Source organism: Vicia villosa, linkage group LG5, assembly GCF_029867415.1.
Source record: "Vicia villosa cultivar HV-30 ecotype Madison, WI linkage group LG5, Vvil1.0, whole genome shotgun sequence".
In the NCBI taxonomy this organism is placed as follows: Eukaryota; Viridiplantae; Streptophyta; class Magnoliopsida; order Fabales; family Fabaceae; genus Vicia; species Vicia villosa.
The window spans coordinates 18,890,109-18,910,079 of record NC_081184.1 but is presented as its reverse complement, the minus strand read 5'-3'; positions in this window follow the sequence as shown (position 1 = coordinate 18,910,079).

Here is a 19,971-nt window from a genome sequence, read left to right as displayed (position 1 = left end):
ATCCTCCCCCGCCCCTCCCCAAAGAAAATTACTTTGCAAACTAGAGATCTCTTTCGCCACCCTTAACGGCATCTTGTAAAAAGACATGGTGAAAATGGCAAGAGATCCTAAGATAGATCTTAAAAGTGTTATTCTACCTCCTAAACTAAGAAAACGGTTCTTCCACCCCACAAGACGCTTCTTTATCTTAGTTAAGAGAGGTATCCAAGAAGCGTATTTCCTAGGATTACACCCAATGTTAATCCCGAGAAAAAGAAACGAACTTTCCTCCACTTTGCAAGAAAGCACATAAGCGACGGCTTCAAGAAAATTGCTCGACACATTTAGCCCAATCAACTTACTTTTATGGTAATTGATTCCAAGGCCGGAAACCATCTCAAAAGCCTTCAAAACCACTTTAATCGCCCAAACTTGATTCCAACTTCCCTCACCTACCAATAAAGTATCATCCGCAAATTGAAGGATATCGACACTACAATTCCCATTAAAATCCACACCTTTAAAAATCCCATTATCAACCGACTTCCGAACAAGACCCGAGAGACCTTCGGCAATAAGAACAAAAAGAAAAGGAGATAATGGATCACCTTGTCTTAAACCTTTCTCAACACAAAACTCCTTCGTCGGAAACCCATTAACCAAGACGGACATGTTGCTATGAAACACTAACCTTTCCATCCACTTCCGCCACTTTTCACCAAACCCCATTCTTTTTAACATATATCTAAGAAAATTCCAAGAAACCTTGTCGTAAGCCTTCTCAAAATCCACCTTAAATAAAAGACAACCTCTACCCTCTTTCATCGCAAAATCCATCACTTCATTAGCAATCAACACTCCATCAAGAAGAAGCCTATTCGGGACAAAGGCACTTTGGCAAGGAGAGACAATGGAATTAAGAACCTTTTTCAATCTACCCGCTAAAATCTTTGAAACCACCTTGTACATACATCCCACCAAACAAATAGGCCTATAATCATCCAAAGAAACCGGACAAGAAGACTTAGGAATCAAAGTCAAGAAAGAAGAAGTTACCGCCTTAGAGATAAAACCACCGGAATGAAAATAATGAAGATAATTCAAAAAATCCTCCTTGATGAAACTCCAACATTTCTTAATAAACAAGAAAGAGAATCCATCCGGGCCCGGACTCTTAGAAACACCACAACCATCTATCGCTTCTTTAATTTCCTCCTCTTGAAAAGACCTTTCAAGAAAATCACCTTCATCATGAGAAATGCTATTAAAATGAATACCGTCCAAAAGAATTCTATCCGAATCCTCTTCCAAAAATTTACTAGAGAAATGTTTCCAAACTTCCTCCCTCACTTCCTCCACCTCCTCCACCAAACCTCCTTGCGTAACAATCGGGCCTAAGTGATTTATTCTTCTCCTTTCCTTAACCACCTTATGAAAGAAACCGCTATTGGAGTCTCCATCATTAAGCCATTTAAGCCTAGACTTTTGGACAAGCATGTTCTCCTTAATCCTCAAATTCAACCAAAATCTCTTATTAGCTTCTTTCCTACCCAAAAGAGATTCTCCAATCAAATCCTCCGTTGCTTCTTCCAATCTAGAGTCCTCCTCATTAATAACTCTAACACCCTCCTCCACTTCCAAATCAATTCTACCAAAAACATTCTTGTTCCACCACTTTAGTCTCTCTTTAATTCGGGTGAGTTTCTCTTTAAGAACATAATCCCCTCTTCCTTCCACCTCCATGTCTTTCCATTCCTTTTCAACAAAAGGAAGAAAAGAACTAAAGGTAAACCATTCGTTGTTGAATTTAAAAGGTTTTGGCCCCCAATTATAATTTTCCACCACTAACCACACCGGGCAATGATCCGAAATATCTCGATTCCCAACCAATTGACCAACAACTCCCCAACTATTAATGATATTATTCGACACTAGGAAACGATCAATCCTACTCATAGATCTACCATCTCCACTATACCACGTAAACTTCTTCCCTTTACAAGGTACATCCACCAAACCACTATTCTCAATAAACTTTGCAAAAAGTTCCGAACCGGACTCCACCTCCGTGATCGATCTACCTTTCCTTTCATGAGAGCTTTTAGTCGCGTTAAAGTCTCCACCAAATATCCACTCCCCATCCGAAAAGGAATTTTTCAACTTTAACAAATTGTCCCATAAATCCTTCTTCTTTTGGAGAACACAAGAAGAGTAAATGTTCACCACATAATAGTACTTTTCCTTCCACTCCACCTTTATCCCTAAAAACCCCTCTCCTTTAAAGCTGTGAAGAACATCCATCTTGTCTTTCCTCCAAAGAGTTAAAATCCCTCCCGACCTTCCGATCGAATTCGAAAAAGAAAACCCCACATCCGAGTGATTCCACAAACCACTAACCATGAAATCCTCCATACTAGAAATTTTCGTTTCTTGGATCAAAAAAAATGTCCGCCTCGCCCTTCTTAATAATAGAGCTAATTCTTCTCCTCTTAAGAGAGTTTCCTCCCCCCCTAATATTAAAAGTTCCAATAATCATAAAGACGGTGTAGATATCTCCTTCCTTGATACCCCATTCAATTGCTTTTCCGCTTCCAACACCCCCTTATTAATGGATTGACAAAACCGATCTTTCAAGTTAGACATTCCCAATTCTTCGAAAGCTAAACGCATTTTGCCATCGTCGTCTTTGTTTGTCTTCTCCCACTGTTTAGAGTTATTAAGGCCAATCACCTCATTATCCGATAGATTCTCATAACAAATTATATCACACCCGCTCTGAAGAAAATCCGACGCCAAGCGATTATCCTCCACCGATAATGAGACACTGCCTCCCTTAACCTTCTTAATATAACTCCCAGTAGCTTTCTTCTTAATTCTACTTTTGAGGCTTTTCTTCCTTTTCAAGCAACTCCCTGCTCCTAATTCCATCAAATTTTTAAACTTGACATTTTTAGGACATAACACTTTCTTCTTAGAAACTCCACCAAGGCAACTAGAATCCAAGAAACTGCCCCTACATCCTCCAGCCACTCGAACACCCTCAATCCTCATCACCGAAACGGCATTATTAGCCACCACACCCCCTCTGCCTTACCACCCACCTCCGGCTCCTTACCCGTCACAAACAAACTGTCTTCACCAACATCCTGAGGACTATTATCTTCCAATAAATTATCCTTGCCTACCGATTTCACCGCCTCATCAAAACAACCGGCAGAGAAACCCACAACAGAATTTGGGACAAACGAGCCAGAAGAAACTCCCTGTAGGTCCTGACCAGAATTCTTACTAGAACAGACACCACCATTGCCTACCTCAACACCTTTGGCCGGTTCAAGAACCGGTTCAGCCACCTTTACCGCGCTAGAGAAAGCTTCAATACTATCCACAGATTCATCCACTAATCCACAGTAATCTTCAGACCCAAAACCTTCAGAGCTAATCGAGTCTGAATTAGCAGAAATAGAAGATGGGTAATTAAAGGTACCTAAACAGCAACATTTGTGAGATGTTTCGACTTGAACCGCCAAAGAGTAACAACTGCTGTCAATCAACACATCCATAGACTTCGGAAAATCCACTCCAATGTCCACTTTCAACTGAATTCTGGCGCTGTCCATCGATGTGCGATTTGCCGTTGCGGCGTCAACGCAAATCAAAGATCCCCACACTTCAGCCAGAGATTGAAAAAAAGCCTGATTCCAAACAACAACCGGAATTCCCCAGAAACGTAGCCAAACTGTTCTGAATGGATCAACATCTTCCTTCTTCCACGCAGAGATCTCAGAAAACCAGTCCCTCCACCAATCCTCCCCCTCCTTCGAAAAATCGGCCAAAGCACCAACCTCCATCTCTTCCAACAGACACATAGAAGCCCCTAATGGTATCACCTTAATAGCGAAAAAACCCGCTCTCTCCTACTGCCTTTGGATCCCCTCACCCGTACCCGGAATACGAAGCGTACCCACCAAAGAATTTGCAAGCTTGATTCTGTCTTCTTCCTTCGAATTGAAAGCCAAGGGAATCAGCTTCTTCTCCACACCCTTAGAAACCGTGCATCTCTCAGCCACGACATCTACAAAAGAACGCATATCTCTCCGCCCCGCCTCGGACAACCTGAAAGTGTTCTTCCCTTTAAAAACTTGGCCTCCATGAAACCTTGGCTGAAAGCCTTCACTATTCGAATTATTGGGATGAGAGCTCGAAGAACCCCTTGCAAATCTAGGGACATTAGCATGAATTTTAGTCCCATCGAACACAACGTTGTCGACTTTCACCGCCAGCAAACGCGCGTCGGCAACCTCAGCGATTCTCGCGAAGCCAAAGCGTTTCCCCACCTTGTTCCTCCTTGGTGAAATAGCCACCTCAGCGATCTTCCCAATACACCCGAAAACCTGAAACAAATCCCTAGCCTCACATCTATCCGGGAAATGGGAAACAAAAATCGTCTCAAGTTTAACATCCTCCTTCCACTTTCCCTTAGAAAATACATCCCATTTTGGAACCCACTCTCTAAAATGTTTCTTTTTCACAGTATTCCATTTCCCCTCAACTCCGATTCCGGCCATAAGCAAGCAAAATAGTCAGGCGGCCGATGAAGAACCCTAAGCAAAGATCTCTAAATAAGCCCCTCGCCAAGGTCCCTGTTCCTAAGAACAGGAATTTAAACCGAAGACGAAGTGCTTATGAAATCCCTGAGTAAAGCCTCCACCTAAACCTAACTGAAAAAGCCAAAGAGCAGAAAAGGGTTGCCGGAAATCGCCATGTTCAATATTATCTTGTGTGAACTGTGTTTGTGTTTTTCTATTTAATTTTCTTTTAGTATTCTATGAAACTTTGTTTATTTTATGTCATTTTTTATTTATTTTATTAATTACGTTAAACATGAGAATATACTTATTTTTGAGTCAACTAAATACGTTTTTAAAAATAAATTCAATTAACAAATTAAAATTACTAGTATTGTTATTTTAGGGATGTGACAATGCTTCTCTAGAGATGTGACAATGACTACATTAAAACCCATTCCATGTTCCACCAAACTTATGTTTAATTCAAATAAAAATTTATTCATTACACCTCATACTTTACTCATCTAAAATACTCACAAAATTCAAATTTTACAATTCGGACACATTAAAATACATTTCAAATACAAGTAAAAAAATATTTGGATTTCACTCTCCAGGCACACCCCTACACACCACAAAAAAAACTCAATCTCAGAATCATGATTAAATCAAAGTTAAAAATGAATCTAAATTTCAAAATTTGGATTCAACTTACGGATTTTGAACTTCAAACACATTCATTTAAATTGCGCCATATTTTTTCTTTTTCTTTCCCTTGCAATTGAAACCAAACAAACCAGTGAGAACAAAGCTTTCACTAGTATCTACTCATGTTTCAATATTGTTCTAATCTTTCTTTTAAGTTATCCTTCGATTCGTTCAAACCTATTATCTTCATCAACTTCTACTTCTATCCATTCATGTTAAGCACATTCATCTTTTACATTTGGTAAGCTTCTCATATCCTTACTTTTTTATTTGTGATGCATGCAATTCGTCAATGGGTTACACTTATGATACATCCAATAGAAATGTAATATTTGTTTGGTCCTAATTAGATTTGGTATGAATTTTAGACATTTAAGGGTTGGGGATTGTGCATGAACGAGTTTTGCTCTAGTGTCTGTAGTTCAAAATTTGAAATTTGAGCATTCTATCCCAATAACAAAATCTAGATTTCTCTATTTTTAAATATGTTTGCTACTACATTGTTTCTGCTTATTAGATTACGATATACCTTTTCTTGTTTAATTACAGAAAAAATGGTTGACAAATAACAACGTTACAAATTTGGTTAGTTGTCCAAACATGCCTCAGTGCATAGAGAGAGAGAGAGAGAGAGAGCTAAATTGATGTGAGTTATTTAAGAATCATCTCATAATACTGAGAGGTCTCTAGTGTTCACGTTTCTCTGGATCATAATGATGCATGTGATACTCTCGTTCATGTAGTTGTATATGCGGATTGTAACACCCCATTTCTACCCGGAAGATATTCAAGAACCAGAGTTTCGAAATTTCTCGACAAACAAATGAGGCGTCACATATTCATTTAACAATAAATTACTTCATCGCATTTAGCGGATACATAGCACTTCTTTAATCAATCAAACAATTGCTCAACATATAATACTTTCAAATAGAATAATTTCTTTTATGAAAATATGGCGGAATCATAGTTCTCAATCTTTGAGTCAATAATATCTTATTTAACTAAGATAAAACAATAAACAACAACATCAGAGATATATCATAAAATCGTCCCCCCGAGTGCTACGTATCAGAGCGACAACCGACTCGATTAGCGGCAACTAAATCTTCATACTCGAACACCTGCATGTTACCAGTATAAAGGCAACGGCGAACAAGAGAAAATGGTGAGGTATCAAATAATATAAGTGAGTGCATGATAAATTGTATATTAGGATCCAGGCATATATAGTCATCACATCGCAAGTATTAATATTGCTATACACTCCATACTTTCACTAACTCACAAATCTCACATACAACTCATCGCATCATAAGTCACACTACTTCACATTCGCATCAATTATATATATATATATATATATATATATATATATATATATATATATATATATATCAGTCATTTACTTTGCGAGCCAAGTCATGATACATCACGAGTATAAATCACAAATTTAGTCTTAAAATATCATAGCATATAAGTCACTCATCTAGTCAAAAAACATCACATATACATTTAATCACAAAACATCACATATATAGTCAATCACAAAACATTACATATAAATCACACCAGACATATTCAGTTAATCGCATTCACAAATATTGATATCGTCATACTATTCATAAAATCATCAATTCACATCTTCACGTACTTCCATCATATAACAAGTCACGAAATACAATCACGATATAGTCACAAAACGTCACAACTATGAATCACATAAGACACATGGGACATGACTCATGTATATGCATGCGGTATCAATCGGAGCATCAGCCCCCGTCACCAATTGCCCAAATCTAAGGCATAAGGCATAAGCCTTCGTCACTAATTTTCCAATCCAAGCCGTCACAGAGTATGCATATGCAATGTGACTCGACAAACAAGACATACACAACATACTCATCACAATCACACGTCACTGCAAGGCATACGCCTACATCACTGATAATTACCAATTATTAGAGGTAATTCAACGTCACAAATAATCTTTCATCTTCACATAGAAATAAAATCGTCACGATATCATCATGCTTCGGTATAAACACATAACTTCACATATTGATAAACTCATCACAACATCGCCATGTTTCGGTATATCACAACAAACATATAACTACACATATTAACAAAATCATCACAACATCATCATATTTCGGTATATCACAACAAACAACACATCAAGTCAATTCACATTAGTCTCATAATCCTCTATAATTAGTCGTTTATTTAACTCACTAATCCACCATCAACTAACCAAAATTATTCACCTAATATTCTTTAATCAATCGGATACATCCTGCGTCACTACCGGTTATCTAACTTCCGGTTAAATCCTCAATATTCACGACTTTACGGATTTTCGGGTTATACTCCCAAGTCACTAAAACACCGCTCAACCGGTTAATTCGGACACAATTCTATTCTTTACTGGTTATTCGATTTGTTCGGTTAAATTCACTACTTACTGTCATACCATAATCTCCATGTTATTTACTAAATCCCAAAACATGATTACGGTCAAATTCTCAAGATACTATTATTTACCGACAACCGAATAATTTATCTAAGTCCAAGTGTTTTCCAATTAAGTAGACTAATTGAGATTAATTCAACTATTAATTTAATCGACCAATTAATATCACAATTTCGACAAAATAACACTATCACGTTAATGTACTAATTAAGCTTAGCTACCACGTCAATTTTCATCAAATTCCGGTCAACTAATTATATCGCTTATTTCGACTATTTCGGTCCAACGGGACAGTTTTGCATTTCATTAGTCATATTCCTATTCTACTGTTTTTAATATGTAACCCATTTATTTCATTATCATAGTTCCATAATATATATATATATATATATATATATATATATATATATATATATATATATATATATATATATATATATATATATATATATATATATATATATATATATATATATATATATATATATATATATTCAGTGGCGAAGCCAAAAAAATTATAAAGTTTGGGCAAAAATTTAAGGACCACAAAATGTTTAACTTTTGAAAAATCAAAATAGAAGCTCCACAAAATGATGAATCGATTTTTTTTTCCTAATTTATCCGTTTCCAAAAAAATCATTTTGATACATTATCAAATCTATTAGAATATACTACAACGCCTAAACTACTGGATTTGAGGTTCCTTGAGTCTTGACACCAAAGAAACTTACCAAAAGAAAGTAAAAAGAAAGAAAGAAACATCAGCTGAAAAACCAAGAAAATGAACCAACAACTAAACTACTTTTTGTTTTTAGGAAACTGAATGTCTCCTATTTCTTGATAGTGTAGATTTAACTTCTTCAGGATTAGCAGAACCAATACTATCAGATGAATTCGAACCTTACGGCGCAGTTCTTGTTGTCACACTTTACATATACTATTATATTATTCAATGTTGCATATCTAACATTTCATAAAATTCTTTCTCATTCATCTCCCTTCTTAACCATGAAACTATTTCACAAAACAAAACCTTTTACCAAAATTAATTCCTGTCTCATCTTCATTCTTTGCAATTTCTCTCTTTATGTTTATTTCCATATTATTCTTTACATCAAAGATAGTAATACTAAACATATGTAGTTCTTCACCACATGCTACTGAATCTGATCCAATCGATGTTAATCATCTTGTATTCGGAATTGCTTCAACTCGAAATTCATGGCCTAATAGGAAACAATATGCCAAATAGTTAGTTAGTTACCTTCAAATATGTGTCACTAGCCATGTAAAGACCATCATTAGCCGGACGAGCGATGCCAAAAACTTACTCGGCAAGACTAACGAAATCTGACAGTGTTAAATTGGGATCCTTTGCAATTTCAACGAGGTATCCATCTAAGAGTTTCACAACCATCAACTTAGAAGCATCTGATAAAATCCCTGACTTTTTTATCGCTTCAAGTTCACCACCTCCAACCGATTCAATCTCGGAATTATGATCCTTCATCAAAAACTCCCTTACAATTTTCTGTACTATACCGACATCATACATTGTAGTCTCTCCATCTGATGCTCGGATAAAAATATCATTTGCCGAAACCTCTTCCAGCTGCTGACCGAGAGGCTACCAATGCATGATGACCTTATAAATCATGGCCGGTACACGAAAGATATGAACATAATTCTTTGATGCTTTTTGAATATATAAATCACTAAACAATGTTGTGTAAACACGGTAACAACAACTCGGACCTGCAACCAAGAGATTTCTAGACAGAAAAACAAAAGAACATGGTTCAGGCATTTCACCGAATACTTGACGTGCATATCACGAAACGATAAATTCAACCACAATTATTTACCGGTTCATAAACCACGACCTGTAACAACAATGAATAACATCACAACAACGATTTCCCATCGAAAATCGAGCTTAAAAGTGAAAGAAAAATAAGAAGAAGAGAATTCGTGACGGTTCGCCATCTAAACACGATCTGTTTCTGAATGAGAGAGAGGCAATTGACTCTGATATTTTGATTTCCTCAGTGAGAGAGACCAATTCAATGAGATTTTGAAATTCATGCGAGATAAAGAAGAGCCCGGGCAGTTGCCCGGGGTCGCCGGGCGCTGGCGTCGCCCCTGATTATATTAATGCACATGTAATATATATACCATTAATCACATATATACTATATATATATATATATATATATGTTTCATTAAGTAATATATATATATATATATATATATATATATATATATATTTAAGTATCTAACTGCAAGTGTGAAAGACTGAGATGAACGGCACATGTAAGAGGCAACACAAAAAATAGGAGAAAACAAAAGAACAACAACGAATGGCACACTGCCGACCATCTGCTTCAATGGATTGCTTGCCGCCCGTCATGGGACGTCACTACTTATGCACACGTTAAAACACCACAGCAACAAACAGAGTCATACAAGCATAGTAGTTTTAGAACCATTCATATATTGATACGAACAACCCCGACATAATTCCAATTTCCAGCAACAATTTAACACAGCAAAGCAATAATTATATATACCCAATCCCCACATACAAGATTTCATAAGCCCCATTATAGGAAGAGAACCCCACCCTTACCTTATCAATGGGTCTCCGATTGCGCTTCCGATTGGGCACCATGAATGGAAATCTCCAAGCTTTTAGTCTCCCCTTCAAGACATAGCCTCCTTCTCTTCTACTCTTGTTTTCCCCCAAATGAGAACACTCCTCTTCTCAATCTCTAAAACCCTATTTTATCATTCCAATTGGGCTTAACATATTACAACTCTTCTTTATTATACTCCACAAACTAATTTAGGTCCAATAAGATAAATAACTCCAATTAAATCAAAATATCACTTTTATTAATATTCCAACAATATAATAAATTCCGACTTGTAAATAATATTATTCTTAATATTATTCTTCGACCGTCCGACTAAAATACGACTTTTAACTTAATAAATTCAAATACGCTTCTTAAAATAACACCGACAATCCAAATTCGACCAATATATCATATTTCTGATCTAATCTTAATTACTAAGAAAATTCCCAAAACTTCAAATATTATTCCAATAATATTTCTAATAATGAAAATATAAAAACTCTTGATTAAATATCGATCCGCTATCCCGAACTAATACCGACTAAATCGGCTCATAATACGAAAACTTCACTAAACACTCCGAATTTTCGGGCGTTACACGGATGATCCATATTCTACAGCAGGACTTGATGCTATAACACTTGATAGTTTTTTATGCGACCCCGAAGAAATTTCACTACTTTCTATGTATGCTCACCATGTTTTAGTTCACGTCTGGGAGAGAGAGAGAGAGAGGGAGAGAGAGAGCATAAAGTTGATGTATTTATTTTTGCAGTACCGTGAGTGATTAAAATGTATAAACCATGGTATAAAGATATCAAAGATGTCGCAACTTAATGAAACGTGCTTTCAGAAAGTCTTGGAGCTATTTGGGTTGTAGGACTTCAGTAGCATTAAATATGGTTATGTTTACTAATGTCTATTGTCTACATTTGTTGAGAGATGAAACACAGAGACATCGTCATTTCATCTTTTTAATTGGTGGGATGAATCTCATCCTTGATGATGTGTAATGCCTTCTACATCTTCAGATCATATGAAGATTGTTGGATCACTCTAGAACTAGTAGACTTCAGTCCTTCTGCCTAATGGTCACACATTTAGTGATTGATATGAGAAAAGCCTAAGGGGAAATAGAAGACACCAAGGGATGTCATGCTACATTTATATTCCCATCAGAAAATTATATTAATCACCTGAATGCGGTTGTGGATGTTGCGGGTGATGGTGATGCATAAGTTTCCTATCAAAGAGTGTGTGCATCGAAGACATTCTTTTTTATTTTGGTTGCCACGTGAATTTTTTAGACAAAAGTGTAACCTATGTCAATGTTTTCTATATTAAATACTTCAAGGACTTGGAGATGATTCACAAGTACAATTGTAGTTTGCTTTACCTCTATTCCAAGTTAGTTGAAGGTAGTTTATGGAAGATAAGACAAATAAGAAGAATCAATTGTCTATTTCGGGTAATTTATTTACACCCTTACTTATATTAATTTCATAATACTTGTGCTACATAGTTATTGATATTTCATCCGAACTATTTTTTGGAATAACTCCTCCAATATTTTCCAGATATCGCTGGCTAGAAGTGTTTTGAAGACTACATTAAGGATTTTCCACGCGTGTACTCGATTATTCCACTCATGGGTAATCCAACGATTAAGACATAGAGACTTGCTCTTGAACGCATCCTGACAAACAATATCTGCTTCACACTGTAAGGTGAGCAACGTTAGACATGACTGTTGGAGGTGGTATCTTGATACTCTAAATGGCTAGCTTGTGGATCTCGACTTGTGTATCCACATCTATCATACTGAGTACTATGGCAGTTCATGTATTTGGAAGGTATACCTAGGGACCCAACAATTGCTGCTTCTGCAACTATCCTCCGCAGAGACATTAATATAACGATTGCGTAATACCATGACCATCTGGTGTGAAAGGATGTACGTAGTATTCCAGCTCCTCGTCCATGGAGTATGATATAGAACTACATGTAATGGTTTTATATAGTGTTCCATCATTCGATGACACCAAAGCTAGAAGGACGCCTCTGTATGCTAGCTCATCAAGAGTTATTAGAAGAGGAATAAATAATGGTAGACCATGCTGTGGATGTATTACCTATATATAACTGTATTGTTGCTATTTAGAGAGAGCTACTAACTATAGGTGAGTTTGAGGAATGCACTCCTAAGAGGACCACTCTACAAATAGTTTTGGCATAGGCACATAATGAGTTGCGTATAAGAGGCAGATGAGGGACATGAGCGTTAAATATATCCAATAGTTGTATTTTTATTTGTATTTTGATGTAAACATTTTAAAAATTTATATAATTAATTGTATTTTATGAATGACATATGTATGATTAATGAATGAGCTATAAAATTTTGATCTTAGTTATGACTAACTTATGAATATGGTTTATTGTTTGAATATTGTATGGTTTTCAAATGATATAAAAATTTCATCCTAATAAATATCGTGGGGTTCATAATTATATCATGAGATTTATCCGAATTTTGATATCTAAATTCACCTCATTGTTACGAAATAAATAGCAAAGATAATTATTCTAGAGATTGTCAGAATTTTAAAATTCAAATACATTTCTTTATTATAAAATAAAGATCCAAACATAAAATATTGTTCAGAAATTCATTTAAAGTTTTAAAATTCAAATTCATTTCTTTGTGTAACACACAAACATTACATTACATGCAGACAATTAGTAATATACCCATGTGTCCGCACGGGTAAAAATTATTTAGTAGTGTAAAATTATACTATAAATTGAGAGTTATGTTTATGCATGTTTAGTTGCTTAGAATCTAATTGGTTGTGTCCCATGATACTTCATAAAATATTTCATTCACATCTTCAACATTAAAGACAAGTGCAAATGAGTGATAACTCAACACCTATTAAATAACAAATTATCTTGAGAGTAAGAATGAATCGGTTCATCAATCATATTACAATGAAATTATTATAATACATATTAATATTTAAAATATTTCATCATTGAAAGGGTCAATTTATGTATGTCTTTTTGTTTATATCTAACTGATTGTGCCTATTGTCTCTTTATCAAATGCAAATTAACATTTATACATGTTTTGTTGCTTGGATCTAATTTGTTTTGACCCATAACATTAAAGACAAGTGCAAAGTTATAATGAGCAAGATGTAATATGATTTTGAGATAGATATTGTAAAAATCATAACAAAGCTAAATAATAATTTTATGCAGCAATGAATATATATTGAATTGTCATTCATTTGTGTATTTATATAGAATTGTTACTTAAAATAAAATAGGTATCGTCTTGAAGTGCCCCGTAATAAAAATTGAAATTTTGACATTTAAAAATAAGAATTTTGTGTTTCAAATAAAGACAATGGTTAATTAAAATAAAATATGTATTTTGCTGATAATGCCCCGTGAAAAAAATAAAAAAATTGACATTTGAAAATTAAAATTGTGTCTCAAATAAAGATAATTGTTAATTAAAATAAAAAAAAGGTATTTTGATGATAATGGCCCGTCAGTAAAGTAGAAATTTTGACATTTGAAAATAATTTTTTAATAATCATAAAATAATTATGTTTCCGATTGAGTCAATTTTTACGTATTTCTCTTTGTTCCATTAAAAAAATTCAATTTATTAATTTATTTATATTTTAAAAAATAAAAAGAAAAAAAAAATTGAGGGAGAAAAAATTAAAATGGAAATTGTGAAGTGTGTAGGGTGCATGTTTAATAAAGAGAGTGAAAGATAGAAATAGTTTAATTTGTAAAAGGAGAGAAAATATAATTTGAAATGAGAAAGTGATTTTCTATTGCTAAGTGTAAACACTTTATTGATTAGAGAGTGTGATTATATTGATCTTTATGTGAGTACTAACCTATCCTTTTTGCTTTATAAATTTTGAAAGAACAAAAAAACATTTTTGATAGAATGTTGACATCTTCTAATAATAGCTAGATAGTAGATATTGTTTTATAAGTTAGTCTAGATATCATAATTGGGACACAAAAAGTAAAGATTGCACTACAATACAAATTTCAGCCTTTATTGCCACCTATAATCAGTCTTTATTGGAACCAAAAGTTACAACCCTCAATGCAATGGGGTGCATATGGAGCTTTTAGCATTGTTGTCATAATTATTGAAAAATCTAGTGGCAGTTTAAATGAAATTTTTATATGCATTATTTCATATGAGTATTACAACTATTGGTGACTCAGAATCTGAGACTACAAAATCCTTTTACTAATTTAATCACAAGATGCTAACATAATTCATGTTATGTGTACTTTCTCCAATGAATGCCTCTTAGCCGTACTTCACTTTTGCATGCGTGTATAGCTAAGAATATATCTTCCTCATATGTTTGCATTTTTGTTGGGACCAGAAATTAAATTGGAAAGCAAACTACATTGTACTAAGATTCCAAAGAGTATCTTCAACCTCATATAATTGATCTTACAAGACTTTCTCATACTCTAATAATATTATTAAGTGATTTCCAAATTAAAAGGTTTAATCAAATTAAAAATTTTGATGTGTAAAACAAAGGATAATGACATTTAAAATAAATGCTTTAAATAAAAATTAACTAGGTTAAGATTTGCGCACGTGCGGTTGAAAATTAATTATTGTTTGATTTATAGTGAATTTTAATTGTGTTACATTTTTCTGAAAAATATGGTTAAAAGTTATAAATTATAATATAAACAATGATATCAATTAATCATCAATATAAAAGAACATTTTACTTGAAAAGAAAAATATGTGTTTGTAAGTTAAGAGTAATATCTTGAATTTAGTTTTTGAAAATTTTAATAACTCTAAAAAATATTATTTGTCATTTTAATAATTCAAAATATTCTTTAAAATAAGAATAAATTATTATAATGAGTTGAATGTTATCTACTTGCAACAAAATTATGAATATACTATATAATATTTTAGTTTTTTACAGTATGGTTTTAAAATGAAATATTATAATTCACAACATGTTTTACATAGTAGTATTTGTTGTAAATAGTATGATAAAGAAATACTATACCATTTAAGTTCTTAAAATAGAAATGAACTAAAATATTTATAGAACTATAATATTGAAAAGATATATCAAAGTTTCGTTTCTCTCATTTTAATAATTAAAAAATTATTTTAAAAAAAATAATAATGTTACATAAGATTTATCAAAATAATATACTTCAAAATTACAAAATAATTGTTAGGTTAATATATTTTTTCTTTTGCCAGAGTTTGAACTCATAACCTCAAAAAGAAATACTACGGCTTTGACCGTTTAAAAAAATAAGATAAGTTTTAGAAGGTGCCACATAAGAATAATGGTGACGTGGCACAAATTGAGTTGAGGTGTCGATGCAAGGATGTGTGTTTCTGATTTAATATATTACTATATTGAGACCCGCGCGATACTATTTACCCAGAAAAATGGTAAACAAGCGCTAGTTTCCTTTTTAAAGGTTACTTTTGCGGAATCAACTAGAATACTCCAGGACTAATTGCTTTATTTTGTTATATTATGTGTATCTGGTTTGTATTAAATGCAACAGTAACTTTAAAATAAAAGTAAACACTGAAATTAAAGGCTTTAAAGTAAATCAAAGCAATAAAAAAAAGCAGTAAATGTGCACTGAAAGATGAGATATAACGTAAAATGATTGCATTAATTAAACTGGTACGCATACGTACATTCCAAAGTTGCACTCGTTACTCATTTTTGCACAGAGATTTGAGTTTACTTGTGTTTATGTAGAAAATGCGGACCCCTAACTATTCCTATGGAACTTGCTTAAATAGTAAAAATAAAATAACTACTACTAACGGTCGACTGGTTATCAGTCAACACGTGTCTTCGACATGCAATATCTTCAATTGTGAGACCTCCACGCGTCCTGTAAGAACTGCCAGAAAACTGCTTGAAACTGCCTCTTAACTTCTAATACCTCTCGACTTCCACTTCAGTTTCTGCAGCAAAATTCTTAAGTCTTCGCATACTTCTGATCGAACGCTGAAGCCTCTGATCATCTTTCTAGTCGAACAGCTTCGACTACTAAGCATTACTTAGTCGAACCACTTCGACCCAAATGGCAATGTAATTATTTAATTGAGGCCCAATTACCAATTTAGGGCCTTTTTACCAAATTGAGGCCCAATTACCAATTTTGAGCCCCAGTTGCCTATTTGTTGGTAAGTCGAAAACCTAGGGTAACAAATTGCCCCCCAAGCGACTTCTTTCGACTGACCTTAGGAAAGAGAAAAGATGGCGTTTCAGTTCTTTCTTGGGTTTCGACTTTTGTTAATTCCCATTACGCCATGATTACATTTCATTTTCCCAGGCACTAATTATTACCTAAACACTAGGTTAGTGGCCTACAACTGCTCCCAGCTTGTTTGTGTCAGTTTCCAAGATATTTAATACGACCTTTGATTTTCTAACTTCCTTTCCCACGTTTGTCTTGCTGAAGTAACTACATATTCTCTATATATATAGCCTCATTCCTTCCATTTATTCCTTCCATTTCCTTTTGCATTTCCCTACGCACAACATCTTAAACATTTTCATCCTTCAATCTTTGTCTTCACACCATGGCACAACCTTTAACAAATGCCAACATAAGATCCTGCATCAAGAAAGAATTTAAACTTTCTGAAGAAGAGTTTGATGCGAACCACATCAATGTTCGTGCTCTTTTTGCTAGTCAGGGACTTGAATTTTATCCTGAAATTTTAGATGGTAACATCTATCCCTGCATGCTGATTGAATTCTGGAGATTTGCATCTTTGCGCATAGATCCAGAAGGGAGGACTACTATAACCTCTAACATTCGAGGGGCTCATGTCATCATCACTCTCTCAACAATCTCTGATTTGTTGAAATGCAGCAATACCGGTGAAACTTTTGATGACAATATTTTCGACATGAACACTTCTAATATGTTAAGGGACCTCATGGACAATGATCCCTTTTGTGCCAAAGTAATCAAAATTTGGCACCAACTTTTGGTGGGCAACTTTCGTCCACGCAACCATGATGAAAATAGCATCATGGTGGAAGACTTGGAATTCATTTCCTGCGCCCTTCAGGGGAAGAAAATCAACTTTCCTCTATTGATTTTTAAGCAACTTGTGGAGGCTGTCTCTTTGACTGCCTCCCGTAAAGGAATGGTGACTCATCTTCCTTATGGAAGATTTTTATCCTACCTATTTCTCAAGCAAGGTGTGGTTAGGAAAATGCGCAAGACTGGACGCATGGATATGTTCAAAGCCGAAAGTCTGCCTCTATTATCCTTGGAAGACATCGACCGAAGAGTTAACTAATATTGGATATTTTAGTGGCTTTGGGTTTTTTTTTTTTGTAATGACTGCGCATTTTATGAAGGAACTTTTTGTAATGACTGGCCAAGTTTTGGCCATTTAATATAATCTCTTAGTTTTTACTCTCTTATGTGAATTTCTTGAAGCATAGGTTTATATTTTTTCAAATATTTACCATTTATCCTCAAGATTCGACCATCTGCATTTAGTTCTTTAATTTCATATGCATTGTTTGAAAACACTTGCAAAATTTTAAACGGTCCTTCCCAACTTGGGGACCATTTACCCAATAACTTATTCCTTTGATCCATGGGCAGAATAACTTTCCATACATCATTACCTACCATGAATGTCTTCTCTTTGACTTTCTTGTTGTAAGCCTTCGCCACTTTTTCTTTTTGTCTTATTAACCTATCCAACGCTATTAGCCTTTCTTCGTCTAATTCTACTAATTCATCTAACATCATATTCCAGTATTCGTCAGACGAGAGACTATTTTGTCGTTGAATTCTTGTCGACTGTAGATGAATCTCTGCAGGCAATACAGCATCATGCCCAAAAGTCAAACGAAATGGGGTAGTATTTATTGCTTCCTTTGGTGACGTCCGACAAGCCCAAAGGATTTGGTCGAGCGTTTGATGCCAATTTCTTGGCTTTTTCCCCACATGCTTCTTTATCAAATTTATAATAACTTTATTAGCAGCCTCGACTTGACCATTAGCCTGAGCATAATACGGAGTGGATGTTAGCAATTTAAATCCTGTCTCTGCTGCAAAAGCTTGCATCTTTCGACCAACAAAAACTGCTCCTTGATCAGTAGTAATAGTTTCTGGAATCCCATATCTATAGATAATGTGTTTTTGTATGAAACTAATCACTGCTTCTTGATCAGCATTAATTAGTGGGATTGCCTCTATCCATTTAGTAAAATAATCTATTCCTACTAAAATGAATCTTTGTTGCTTAGAAGATGCAGGTTTGATTTCTCCTATTAAATCCAAAGCCCATCCTCTAAAAGGCCAAGGTTTGACAATGGCATGCAATCCACTGGCTGGAACATGTTGAATGCCTGAAAATTTCTGGCACTCTTGGCATCCTCTTGCATATTCAATACAATCTTTTGTTAGAACAAGATTTGTTCTGATCAATTATCTTAGTTTTGATGATAACAATAATATGAATTTTGCTTAAGATAATATGGTACTCTAATCCAATGCAATTTCCTTGTCAGGAAATATATAAAGAGTATGCATAATTCAGCGCTCAGAAGCTTTGTCTCAAAGGGTTCAGCATGCAACATCAGAACATGGTCTGGCAAGACATCAGAAGATGGTCGAAGCAGAATCAGAACATGGGTCTATGGAAGCATCAGAAGAACATGAGATCAGAAGCACTGAAGTTCTGATGGTATCACGCTCAGAAGCACTTCAAGGTCAGAAGATCAGAAGATGCTTTGCACCAAGCTGTTTGACTCTGATGATATTCAAACGTTGTATTCACAAACATCAGATCAGAAGGAAGTACATGTGGCAGGCTACGCTGACTGACAAAAGGAACGTTAGAAGCTATTAAAGGCAACGTCAGTAGACACAGCGTGAACAAGGCTCGAGGTAGTTGACAAAAGCGTATAACATTAAATGCGATGCTGTACGGAACACGCAAAGCATTAAATGCACTCAACGGTCATCTTCTCCAACGCCTATAAATATGAAGTTCTGATGAGAAGCAAGGTTAACGATTCTGAACAAAACAACTCATATTAACTTGCTGAAACTCTGTTCTATTCAAAGCTCAGAATCTTCATCTTCATCAAAGCTCACTACATTGCTGTTGTAATATATTAGTGAGAATAAGCTTAAACGATAAGAGAAATATCACAGTTTGTGATTATAGCTTTTAAGAAGCAATTGTAATACTCTTAGATTTGATTACATTAAGTTGTAAGGAACTAGAGTGATCGTGTGGATCAGAATACTCTAGGAAGTCTTAGAGGTTATCTAAGCAGGTTGTAACTAGAGTGATCGTGTGGATCAGAATACTCTAGAAAGTCTTAGAGGGTATCTAAGCAGTTGTTCCTGGAGTGATCAGTGTGTGATCAGAAGACTCTGGAAGACTTAGTTGCTGACTAAGTGGAAAACCATTGTAATTCGTGCGATTAGTGGATTAAATCCTCAGTTGAGGTAAATCATCTCTGCGGGGGTGGACTGGAGTAGTTTAGTTAAC